This window comes from Hesperophylax consimilis, chromosome 29 (genome assembly GCF_061612785.1).
Source record: "Hesperophylax consimilis isolate HC1 chromosome 29, BYU_Hcon_1.0, whole genome shotgun sequence".
Classification (NCBI taxonomy): Eukaryota; Metazoa; Arthropoda; class Insecta; order Trichoptera; family Limnephilidae; genus Hesperophylax; species Hesperophylax consimilis.
In genome coordinates, this window is record NC_142864.1 from 10,188,821 (window position 1) to 10,199,936 (window position 11,116).

The window sequence follows — 11,116 nt, forward strand, 5'->3', positions numbered from 1 at the left end:
ATAAAATAAGAGTTTGAATCGCCCTTCCGCAGTATCCAAAAAAGATACTGGGTGCGAAGCTGTTGAAAAACAACCAATGTTCCACACACTACAAGCGTGTAAAATGAAAAATCGACTTATTTTTATGTCACCATCTCTTTAAAACATATAATATTCATCGTGCTGTCTCCCTCACGGCCATGACCTAAGCGTCCCTAAGCTTTCTTCAGTACCTAATTTTTACTTCGACGAAAGACATTGTGCCATCTCGTTTATTCTATGACGCGCATAGAGAGAGAAGATGCCAAAGGGGACATTCTTTAAATTGACTCAGCGAATCGTGTGGACTTGTGAATGAAAGCTTCTATTAGAGACAACAGATGTCACTGCTAGTCACTCGCCGCGGCCGCTGTTTTGCGTTTAATTTCAAATAAATTAAGAATAAGACCAGTTGTTTAGATGCACATAATGTATTATTATTGTTGTCTTATAATTTTGGGGAATCAAACACCAATTGACCTAAGGGATGCATCAGATGCATGATTTATTTACAAATATTCCCGTTTGACATTAATCTAATAGATTCATGTTTGGCGTATCCTAAAATGTATTACTGTTTTTGAGACGAAAGATTATAAATATAACAAACGGACAAATGCAATGTCTCACAAACTGAAGATGAAAACACTTAATTTAAACATTGTTCATGTATGACAAAGATAAATATTCAAAGAATATGTGCGTGTGAACGAAATAAAATATAGCAGGTAGCGATTTCATATTTTCATCGAATACTACATTCTACATCACGGGTGTGACTGAGATAAGAAGATATGCTTACTCGCTTACACTATAAGACGAACACGGATTACTTATGTGTTGTTATGGTCGCTATCTCACTTTCTCTTATTGCGCTGAAAATCTTCTGGAAACAATCGAAATAATTCTATTTTTTATAATAATAAAATATTATTTCTTGGCTTTTAAAAAAAAACAAAAATTGTCCGCATTCTTAACGTACCGATCCGTGAAGTAGCGGTGAAAGTTAGAAACCGCCGACCAATCAGAGGACGTTAAAGTCTCTTACGGTTTTAATCGTGTTTAAATGACGACTTATTGATTCCACAAATCATTACATATAATCAAACTTATATATTCAGAATCAGCGTTTGTTGACCAACATGAATGTTTTTTGCCATAATATTTATGTCACTCAGCTCAACTCAGTGCCAATAAATCGGCGGTTATTGCAATATAAAACACAGTAATATAATTGTATGCTTTACATTACCTACCTCACGAGGTGTAACCTGTTCCGAGGTAGGTGACAGGAATGTACAGTAAAAATATTTCATTACAATGCTATTGACAGATTTAGGAAGTGTTAAATTTAGATAAATATGTGAAGGAAAGGAGTATGCAGTGTTTAAATAAGAGAAGAAAAAAAAGCTTCTCAAGATGGCTGCAAAATTAACAATCGATTTTAATTTAAATGAAATAACTATTAAAATGCATTATTTTCCATTTCCAGGGACTGAAATACATAACTCTCATAAGCGAACTATCAATTCTTAATATTGAAATAAGAATTTGCTTAGATCCTATCGGGATGTCATTTATCCAGTTCCTACCTATCCCTAACTATCACCTAGGTGGGAAGGTATTTGAAATTTGGAACAATGGCAAGAACATACTAGGTGGGAAGGTATTTGAAATTTGGAACAATGGCAAGAACATACTAGGTGGGAAGGTATTTGAAATTTGAAACAATGGCAAGAACATACTAGGTGGGAAGGTATTTGAAATTTGGAACAATGGCAAGAACATACTAGGTGGGAAGGTATTTGAAATTTGGAACAATGGCAAGAACATACTAGGTGGGAAGGTATTTGAAATTTGGAACAATGGCAAGAACATACTAGGTGGGAAGGTATTTGAAATTTGAAACAATGGCAAGAACATACTAGGTGGGAAGGTATTTGAAATTTGGAACAATGGCAAGAACATACTAGGTGGGAAGGTATTTGAAATTTGGAACAATGGCAAGAACATACTAGGTGGGAAGGTATTTGAAATTTGGAACAATGGCAAGAACATACTAGGTGGGAAGGTATTTGAAATTTGGAACAATGGCAAGAACATACTAGGTGGGAAGGTATTCGAAATTTGGAACAATGGCAAGAACATACTAGTTGGGAAGGTATTTGAAATTTGAAACAATGGCAAGAACATACTAGGTGGGAAGGTATTTGAAATTTGAAACAATGGCAAGAACATACTAGGTGGGAAGGTATTTGAAATTTGGAACAATGGCAAGAACATACTAGGTGGGAAGGTATTTGAAATTTGGAACAATGGCAAGAACATACTAGGTGGGAAGGTATTTGAAATTTGAAACAATGGCAAGAACATACTAGGTGGGAAGGTATTTGAAATTTGGAACAATGGCAAGAACATACTAGGTGGGAAGGTATTTGAAATTTGGAACAATGGCAAGAACATACTAGGTGGGAAGGTATTTGAAATTTGGAACAATGGCAAGAACATACTAGGTGGGAAGGTATTTGAAATTTGGAACAATGGCAAGAACATACTAGGTGGGAAGGTATTCGAAATTTGGAACAATGGCAAGAACATACTAGGTGGGAAGGTATTTGAAATTTGAAACAATAGCAAGAACATACTAGGTGGGAAGGTATTTGAAATTTGAAACAATGGCAAGAACATACTAGGTGGGAAGGTATTTGAAATTTGGAACAATGGCAAGAACATACTAGGTGGGAAGGTATTTGAAATTTGGAACAATGGCAAGAACATACTAGGTGGGAAGGTATTTGAAATTTGGAACAATGGCAAGAACATACTAGGTGGGAAGGTATTTGAAATTTGAAACAATGGCAAGAACATACTAGGTGGGAAGGTATTTGAAATTTGGAACAATGGCAAGAACATACTAGGTGGGAAGGTATTTGAAATTTGGAACAATGGCAAGAACATACTAGGTGGGAAGGTATTTGAAATTTGGAACAATGGCAAGAACATACTAGGTGGGAAGGTATTCGAAATTTGGAACAATGGCAAGAACATACTAGGTGGGAAGGTATTTGAAATTTGAAACAATGGCAAGAACATACTAGGTGGGAAGGTATTTGAAATTTGAAACAATGGCAAGAACATACTAGGTGGGAAGGTATTTGAAATTTGGAACAATGGCAAGAACATACTAGGTGGGAAGATATTTGAAATTTGGAACAATGGCAAGAACATACTAGGTGGGAAGGTATTTGAAATTTGGAACAATGGCAAGAACATACTAGGTGGGAAGGTATTTGAAATTTGAAACAATGGCAAGAACATACTAGGTGGGAAGGTATTTGAAATTTGAAACAGTGGCAAGAACATACTAGGTGGGAAGGTATTTGAAATTTGGAACAATGGCAAGAACATAGTACAAATTCGAGTGCATTTGTTTTAAAAACAGAAGAATAATTAGGACGATAAATAAACCACTCAACAGATCGACATCTTCGGGCTTTTTGTATGAAACAAATTGATCCTAAAAAAAACATAGACAGTACAATTCTTATTTGGAGCCTACTTCTTATACTATACACCAATGAAAAACTCTGAAAGTTTATTCTATAGACTAGTTTCTTTACTAGACTCTTTGGAAAGTAAAAAGGAGCAAATTGATGGTGTTTTTCATGTACACAATCTCTTTGAAAGGTAAAAAGAAAGAAATTGACAATCTTGGAAATGCTTAATATTGTTTTAATTACTGTCATTTTGTTGTGGCGATAATAACCTCGCGGTGGGACTCACTATGTTGTGATTGTGTTGTGTTCTCCTTCGCAGAAATACAGCGGTAAGCGTCGTCCTGTTTTTCTTCTTTCCAAACCTTGTTCATTCCTACACATACCTACTATCACCCAATTTCATTTAGTTTAATTTGAATTATTTACAATCCACTTTAATAATAATAATAATAATATTGGACAATTTTTATAGCGCCGCTTTCGTGAGTTATCACCTCAGGGGCGCTTTACAGTTATGCAGGTATTACAAAAAAAAAAAATATATATATTACCAAAATAAAGTGAAGTTAAGTAAAGTAAAATGAAGAACAGGAACAGGTGACATGAAGACAGAAGATGGAGACTCTGCAGCAAGAATCCTAGATGGTGAAGAGGCTGGACCAGCTGCCGCAGCGAGAGAGACTACCGCGTCCACCAACAGTACCAGCACGAAGTTCGTCATCCGTTCAGGTATGTGTCTGCTGCTAATAAAGCGCTGACATGTGTCTGCTGCTATTAAAGCGCTGACACAATATCCTCACATAGATAACAGACCTTGGCAGCACCGCTGTGACGTTCGACGAAGACAGAAAATGGAGACTCTGCAGCAAGAATCCTAGGTGGTGAAGAAACTTGACCAACTGCTGCAGCGAGAGAGTCCTCCGCGTCCACCAACAGTACCAGCACGAGGTTCGTCATCCGTTCAGGTATGTGTCTGCTGCTAATAAAGCGCTGATATGTGTCTGCTGCTATTAAAGCGCTGACACAATATCCTCACATAGATAACAGACCTTGGCAGCACCGCTGTGACGTGCGAAGAAGATAGAGAATGGAGACTCTGCAGCAAGAATCCTAGGTGGTGAAGAAACTGGACCAGCTGTTGCAGGGAGAGAGTCCTTCGCGTCCACCAACAGTACCAGCATGAGGTTCGTCATCCGTTCAGGTATGTGTCTGCTGCTAATAAAGCGCTGACATGTGTCTGCTGCTATTAAAGCGCTGACACAATATCCTCACATAGATAACAGACCTTGGCAGCACCGCTGTGACGTGCGAAGAAGATAGAGAATGGAGACTCTGCAGCAAGAATCCTAGGTGGTGAAGAAACTGGACCAGCTGTTGCAGGGAGAGAGTCCTTCGCGTCCACCAACAGTACCAGCATGAGGTTCGTCATCCGTTCAGGTATGTGTCTGCTGCTAATAAAGCGCTGACATGTGTCTGCTGCTATTAAAGCGCTGACACAATATCCTCACATAGATAACAGACCTTGGCAGCACCGCTGTGACGTGCGAAGAAGATAGAGAATGGAGACTCTGCAGCAAGAATCCTAGGTGGTGAAGAAACTGGACCAGCTGTTGCAGGGAGAGAGTCCTTCGCGTCCACCAACAGTACCAGCATGAGGTTCGTCATCCGTTCAGGTATGTGTCTGCTGCTAATAAAGCGCTGACATGTGTCTGCTGCTATTAAAGCGCTGACACAATATCCTCACATAGATAACAGACCTTGGCAGCACCGCTGTGACGTTAGACGAAGATAGAAGATGGAGACTCTGCAGCAAGAATCCTAGGTGGTGAAGAAACTGGACCTGCTGCTGCATCGAGAGAGACTACCGCGTCCACCAACAGTACCAGCACGAGGTTTATCATCTGTTCAGGTATGTGTCTGCTGCTAGTAAAGCGCTGACACAATATCCTCACATAGAAAACAGACCTTGGGAGCACCGCTTTGACGTTCGACGAAGATAGAAAAATGGAAACTCTGCAGCAAGAATCCTAGGTGGTGAAGAAACTGGACCAGCTGCTGCAGGGAGAGAGTCCTCCGCGTCCACCAACAGTGCTAGCACGTGGTTCGTCATCCGTTCAGGTATGTGTCTGCTGCTAATAAAGAGCGCTGAAATAATATCCTCACATAGATAACAGACCTGGGCAGCACCGCTGTAACGTTCGGCGAGTCCATCATATCTAGTCTCTATTAATAATAATAATAATAATATTTGGACGATTTATACAGCGCCGCTCTTGTGCAAAATCACCTCATCTCTCCTAGTCTATTTTAGTCCCTTCTAGTCACTTCTTAGCTATTCATGCCACTAATTGCATCTTCTCGACCCTTTTAGACTCTTTCCTGGCTCTAATACCTAAATAAAAAAAATAAAATAAAAATAAAAAAATTACAATTTCTTTTATTGTGTCGTGATCCAACGATTTCATACCTCTGTCTCAGACCTATAGGGCTCGCTTATCGCAGGCTTTCATAAACAAAATCTTGAACCAAAGTCAAAGTGAAGTGTATGTGTCATCTGAAACGAAAACATAAATAAAAACAAAAAATTTAAATAAAATATGGCTTATCTGTTTTCTATGTAGATATCCTTGGTTGAAGAGGTCCCGTAAATCCCGAACTAAAGACACCACTTGACATTTGAGGGGTCAGGTATAAAATCTCCAACTGCATTGAGCATCTTTGCTCTGGCTCCACTTCCCAAATTTTATCGGTTTAAAATGCTATAATAATTGCAAATTCCGGCTAAACAGTAACAGTTACGCACATTTCGTGAAAGAAGAAGGTAAGCACTGTATAAAACACGTATGCTGAACATTTTTCAGCAATCTCTTAGCAAGGGAAACCTTTTGAAAGGATTAAACAAACCGGAGCAGTTAAAACACGTCCGCTCTATAGTAAATAAGCTTTCATGTGCATCTGAAGCTGTAATTCGTAAGCAGTTTCGGAAGTAATAGCTACAAAGTGTTTTATTTTTTTTAAATAAAATAGTGCATATTAAACGTGTCCCTATTCTGTATGTTTAACTTATATTTTAATTAAATCCAAACTAAGAACCTACTTTTTTTAACCTTTCCTTATGTGTGGTGTGTATTTACTACACATTGCTTCTAATAACTTTAATAACTCTATAAATATAATAAATTCTGGGTTCAGATGTTAGGTATTCCTCCGTTATACATTTATGCACTGAATTAAAAAATAATATTTTGGATAGTTTTCAAATTCAATTAAAAATCAGAGATTTTTGATAAAAATCTGAAACAAATACAATCAACCGTGTGATACGCGAAGAGTGTGTGAGGAAATGACACGCTATTGATGTCTCGCTTTAATTCGCTATACGGGAACATGAGACATCTACACGTCTGCAGTTGTATTTTGATTTAGACCATCGATACCTACGACCGCACAGCTGTGTTTGTGCCAGCCGCTAGCCAGTCGGCCGTGAACCGTCGTTAGATGTGGACCCCTCGCACGTTTCTTTAGCATCTGCCGATGGTTTCTTCATGTTTTCAGCAATTAAATTACAATTATTATCACTTTTGATATAAAATATAATAAACATAATCGATTAGCTATGAATATTCATATTTTTCCCATATTAAATCGCTTATTTTGAGATGTGTATTGACTACACAGCACCGGAAAATGTGGATTTTTTTAGCACAGTAAGGGAAAGGTTAAACAGGATTTTAGGTTCAAAATTTGGGTTTCTTAAAGAGAAACATTGTTTCTGGTAATTGTGCAATATGTAGCCATAAGTAAAATTTTACCATTAGTTAGTTGTCAATTCAAGGCACATATTATATATAACATTGAAACAACGTAACCTAATATGTAACGGTAATAACACAGCTCACAAATCCTTGTTAGTACGATGGTGCAAATTAAACCTGCTAGCTCTCAGTAAAACATTAAGGAAAATAATATTCTGAGTCTAAAACCTGCAATACAATAAGGAACTTGAGTGAAAAATATTATGGCTTAAAAAACATGTATTCATATAGATCAACAAACACTGATTTCGAATAAAAAAGTTTTACTATATACTAGCTGTACCCTGCAGGGGAGATAGAGAAACAATGTTAGTCCAATAGATATTTTGAAATTTTTTTTTACATTAACTTAACACAGGAAGAACTGAGGAAAATAATTTCTCTTAGGGCCTATGTCATCTTTGGGGATGCTGTGTGCAGGGTCCTTTGGTCCATATTGTAGGAGGGAGGAAACACAGAGGCCGGCAAATCGTTTTACAGCCGAGCTGCTGAACTCAAGAAGGAGTCGTAGAAGCGACCCATTCTCATGTGACTAACATCAACCGTGTTTAAATGTTAGGCGTGCGCGTTAAAAAACATATTTTTACTTGTCAAGGTAATGATATCTAAATTTCAAAGCAATAGATGAAGAACTTTCGGAGATTTAAGATTTTGAACTAACGAACATTTACATTTTTATTTATAAAGATATAATTATACTTAGAATCAATAAATTGTCATTTAAAACCGTGAGAGATTTAAACGCCCTGTGATTGGTTAGCTGGTTCTGACAGAATTTGATGAAATACTGGTATGTTAGAAGGTTAAGTTAAAAAAAATTGCCTGGAATTTCTTATTCTCCTTACATTATACCTAACTAACCATGACACCGTTTCTCTCCAGGCGTTGGCAGAGAGGATAAACTGCCACACAACTCTGTTTTGGCAAACACAAATAGTTATTTATTCATTGAAAATCTAAAAACGTTGATAACATGGTTATTAGTTATTACAAAATCCAAATATCAATTTTAAAACATCAAAGTATTCAAAATTTAAACCCTTCCGGTTTTTTGCAATGAACAACATTTAGTCAACAAGTTTTGTGCATTCAATTCCAAAAACGTGCCAAAAATCGATAATACAACACTTCAGGATTTAATCTGTCAATACCACTAGAAAACATTAATATAAACAACGTTTTAACTTAACATAAAAGTAAAAATAACGAAATGGAAACGTATTCAATCATTGGTGTTATTTACGTCAATAATATTGGGTAAAAATCGAAAAAAAAAATTATTTAGTTTACAATAATTTCATAATAATAGTATACGGAATTAGATACACCGAAATAAAGAGTGTAAATATCACGTTAATTTGCAAATGTGTATTCGAGTTTTGCACATAGACAGTCGCACTTGGAAGGAACAAGGAACTACAAAATGGTTTTGTTTCAGACTAAAATCGAACTCGCGACTTGGGCGCTTCGATTCTCCCCGAAAATGACCTCAAATTAGCCATGTTACAGTGCAAAATGACGATCTGAATCTTTACATACATTTAAGCAATAAAAACTTATCAATGAAATAAATAAATTCGACTAACAGGTGTAAAATATGAACCCATGTTTTCGTGTGATTTCGAGTACAACCGATCCGGATCGGACGCGTAAAATTAGCGTCAGGTCAAATCGTCAGAATAACACGCGAATACTGACATAGGAATAGAGAAATAACATTAAATAAAGGAGTATTGACTTACAATAATATTTAAAGTGTACTTCTACATAATAGCGCTCGAGTAGACTCCCGAAGACTTAGTGAAAAAAATGAAAAACTAGGTCAAGTTGTATCTTACAGAATAATATTAAATATTATAGGCTGTCGGTGTTGCCCGGTAGAAAAATAGATTCCCTGGCAAAGGCAGCTAAAATCCCTATAGATGTAAAACTTCCTAGATTTTGGACAGTCGAATTTTTTTTTTTTAAATTGAAGTTTTTTTTATAAACCATGAAAAGTTGTTATTTTTTGACGTTTGAAAATTCATTTATATTCATTATGGAGCCAGTTGTAACTTGACTGACAAATTACATATCGTGGCTGTTCTGACTCAATCTGTGTTGTTTCAAAATTTACTGTTTAAAATTATATTTGGGGCACAGAATTTCAGAGTGGTAGATACTTTTAGTATTGTTCAGGTGAAAGACCACAATTTAGAGCTGAAAAGTTGCTTGAAATGACTTTAGCCGTGTTTGTTGTCCAGATATGAATAGCCAGGTACTTCGGCAACTTTTTTTCCTCTTTCCTAACTCCTTCCTCTCCCTACTACATTCAGACTCACAATGTATCATTATTTTGGATGCCATAGTCTCACTGGCTCTAAACGATTGAGAGCAGTTGGCTCTTGTGTGGTTTCATTTTTTAAATTTTTTTACATTTAGTTTTACAACAGATGTCTCAGGGATCTCTTCTGCGGTACTAACCTAAAAACCTCGTTTATACAAAAACATGCTTTCTGGGAGAATTTTTTTTTTAAATTTAATTAATACAAAAAAAAGTTTAAAATTAATTTTAATGTGTAAGTAAAACAGACAGTCTTTCATCTCTTGTGAAAACATATTTTTCATAGATTCGAGGTAGAGTTAGAATAGCGACAATGATTCCGTTTTCTTTGGAAGGGCAGGCAGAGAGAATAGATTGCCATCTTACACTGTTTTGGTACATACTCCTTGCCTTTTTAACATGCATGCATCGTCTATTTGTTTATTTTATTGTAAAACAATAACATTTCTAGAATTTGAAAAATATCAAAAGTAGATGTCACGCAAAGCTGCCTCAAGGCAGCTTTTCAGCAGGTTCTACCTTTTTTCTTTAATGTAACAAACGAAACATCCCATAATTATTTTGTTGCTAAATTAGGTTATTTTTAAATTCACGACAATGTCTGTCTATAATGCACTGGTCTTTTTTTCTGATTGTAGCTGCTTCCTATATTATGTTTCCAATATTCCCATATTGGATTATCATGTAGGTAAATTTTGTGGACAGGTATCACAAATTCAAACATACTTTGGCAAGTTTTTTTATGAATTTTTGAATTACTCCTAGTCAGTTTTAGGAAATTTTGTATCTCGAATACAATAGATTTATCTGATATACAATCTTCTATTTCTATGATTCTTGAAGTTACCCGACTCAACTATTTGATTCGCTTGATTTAGCCACAATATTATATATGTTTATGTCATTATTCATTTGCTTTCGCGTCATTCAGATCGTACAACGGTGCCTTTCTTAATTTTGTTCACTACGCTCTCTTAATCCTTGCATTCTTTTCAAATCTCCACATCCGTAACAATCCGCCAATGATGATTTTATCACACATTCTACTCAAGAATCTCAGTTACACGACATTCAGTCTATTTTCATCCTTCCTCTGCCAGACATAAAAGTTGGTATTTGTTCGTAAGTAACTTTTCTCCAAATGGGTGCAGATAATGAAAACCAGGTCTTATGGTTGTCTTATAAATATATAGGTTGAATGAGTAGAATTTAGTAAATAAAAAATCCATACCATCCACCATAAAAAATCCCACTCTGAGTTCTCCCTGTATTTGTTGACAAACTCCCTTTCTGTACTAGCATTCTCTGTTTCTACCTAGATATGGGGATTTCTTTCCAGACATGGCAACGCTGACACGCATAATATCAGTACGGGAGGAGCTTCGCCGCCCGGACACAGAGCGCGCCGCCGTCGGCCATGTGACGCAGAAAAGCCAACCGAACAAACATTTCGCCAAATCTTT

At 36.5% G+C, this 11,116-nt stretch overlaps 1 protein-coding gene across 1 annotated transcript in view; it reads right to left on the bottom strand.

Moving 5' to 3' along the window:
- The window catches only part of LOC149409865 (uncharacterized), a 31,315-nt gene extending 22,139 nt beyond the window's left edge, over positions 1-9,176 (bottom strand). Inside the window, exon 1 of the mRNA XM_089649352.1 lies at positions 9,073-9,176. The gene's annotated coding sequence lies outside the window, so the exon portion shown is untranslated. The remainder of the gene's footprint in view (positions 1-9,072) is intronic.
- Positions 9,177-11,116: the final 1,940 nt, after the last annotated feature.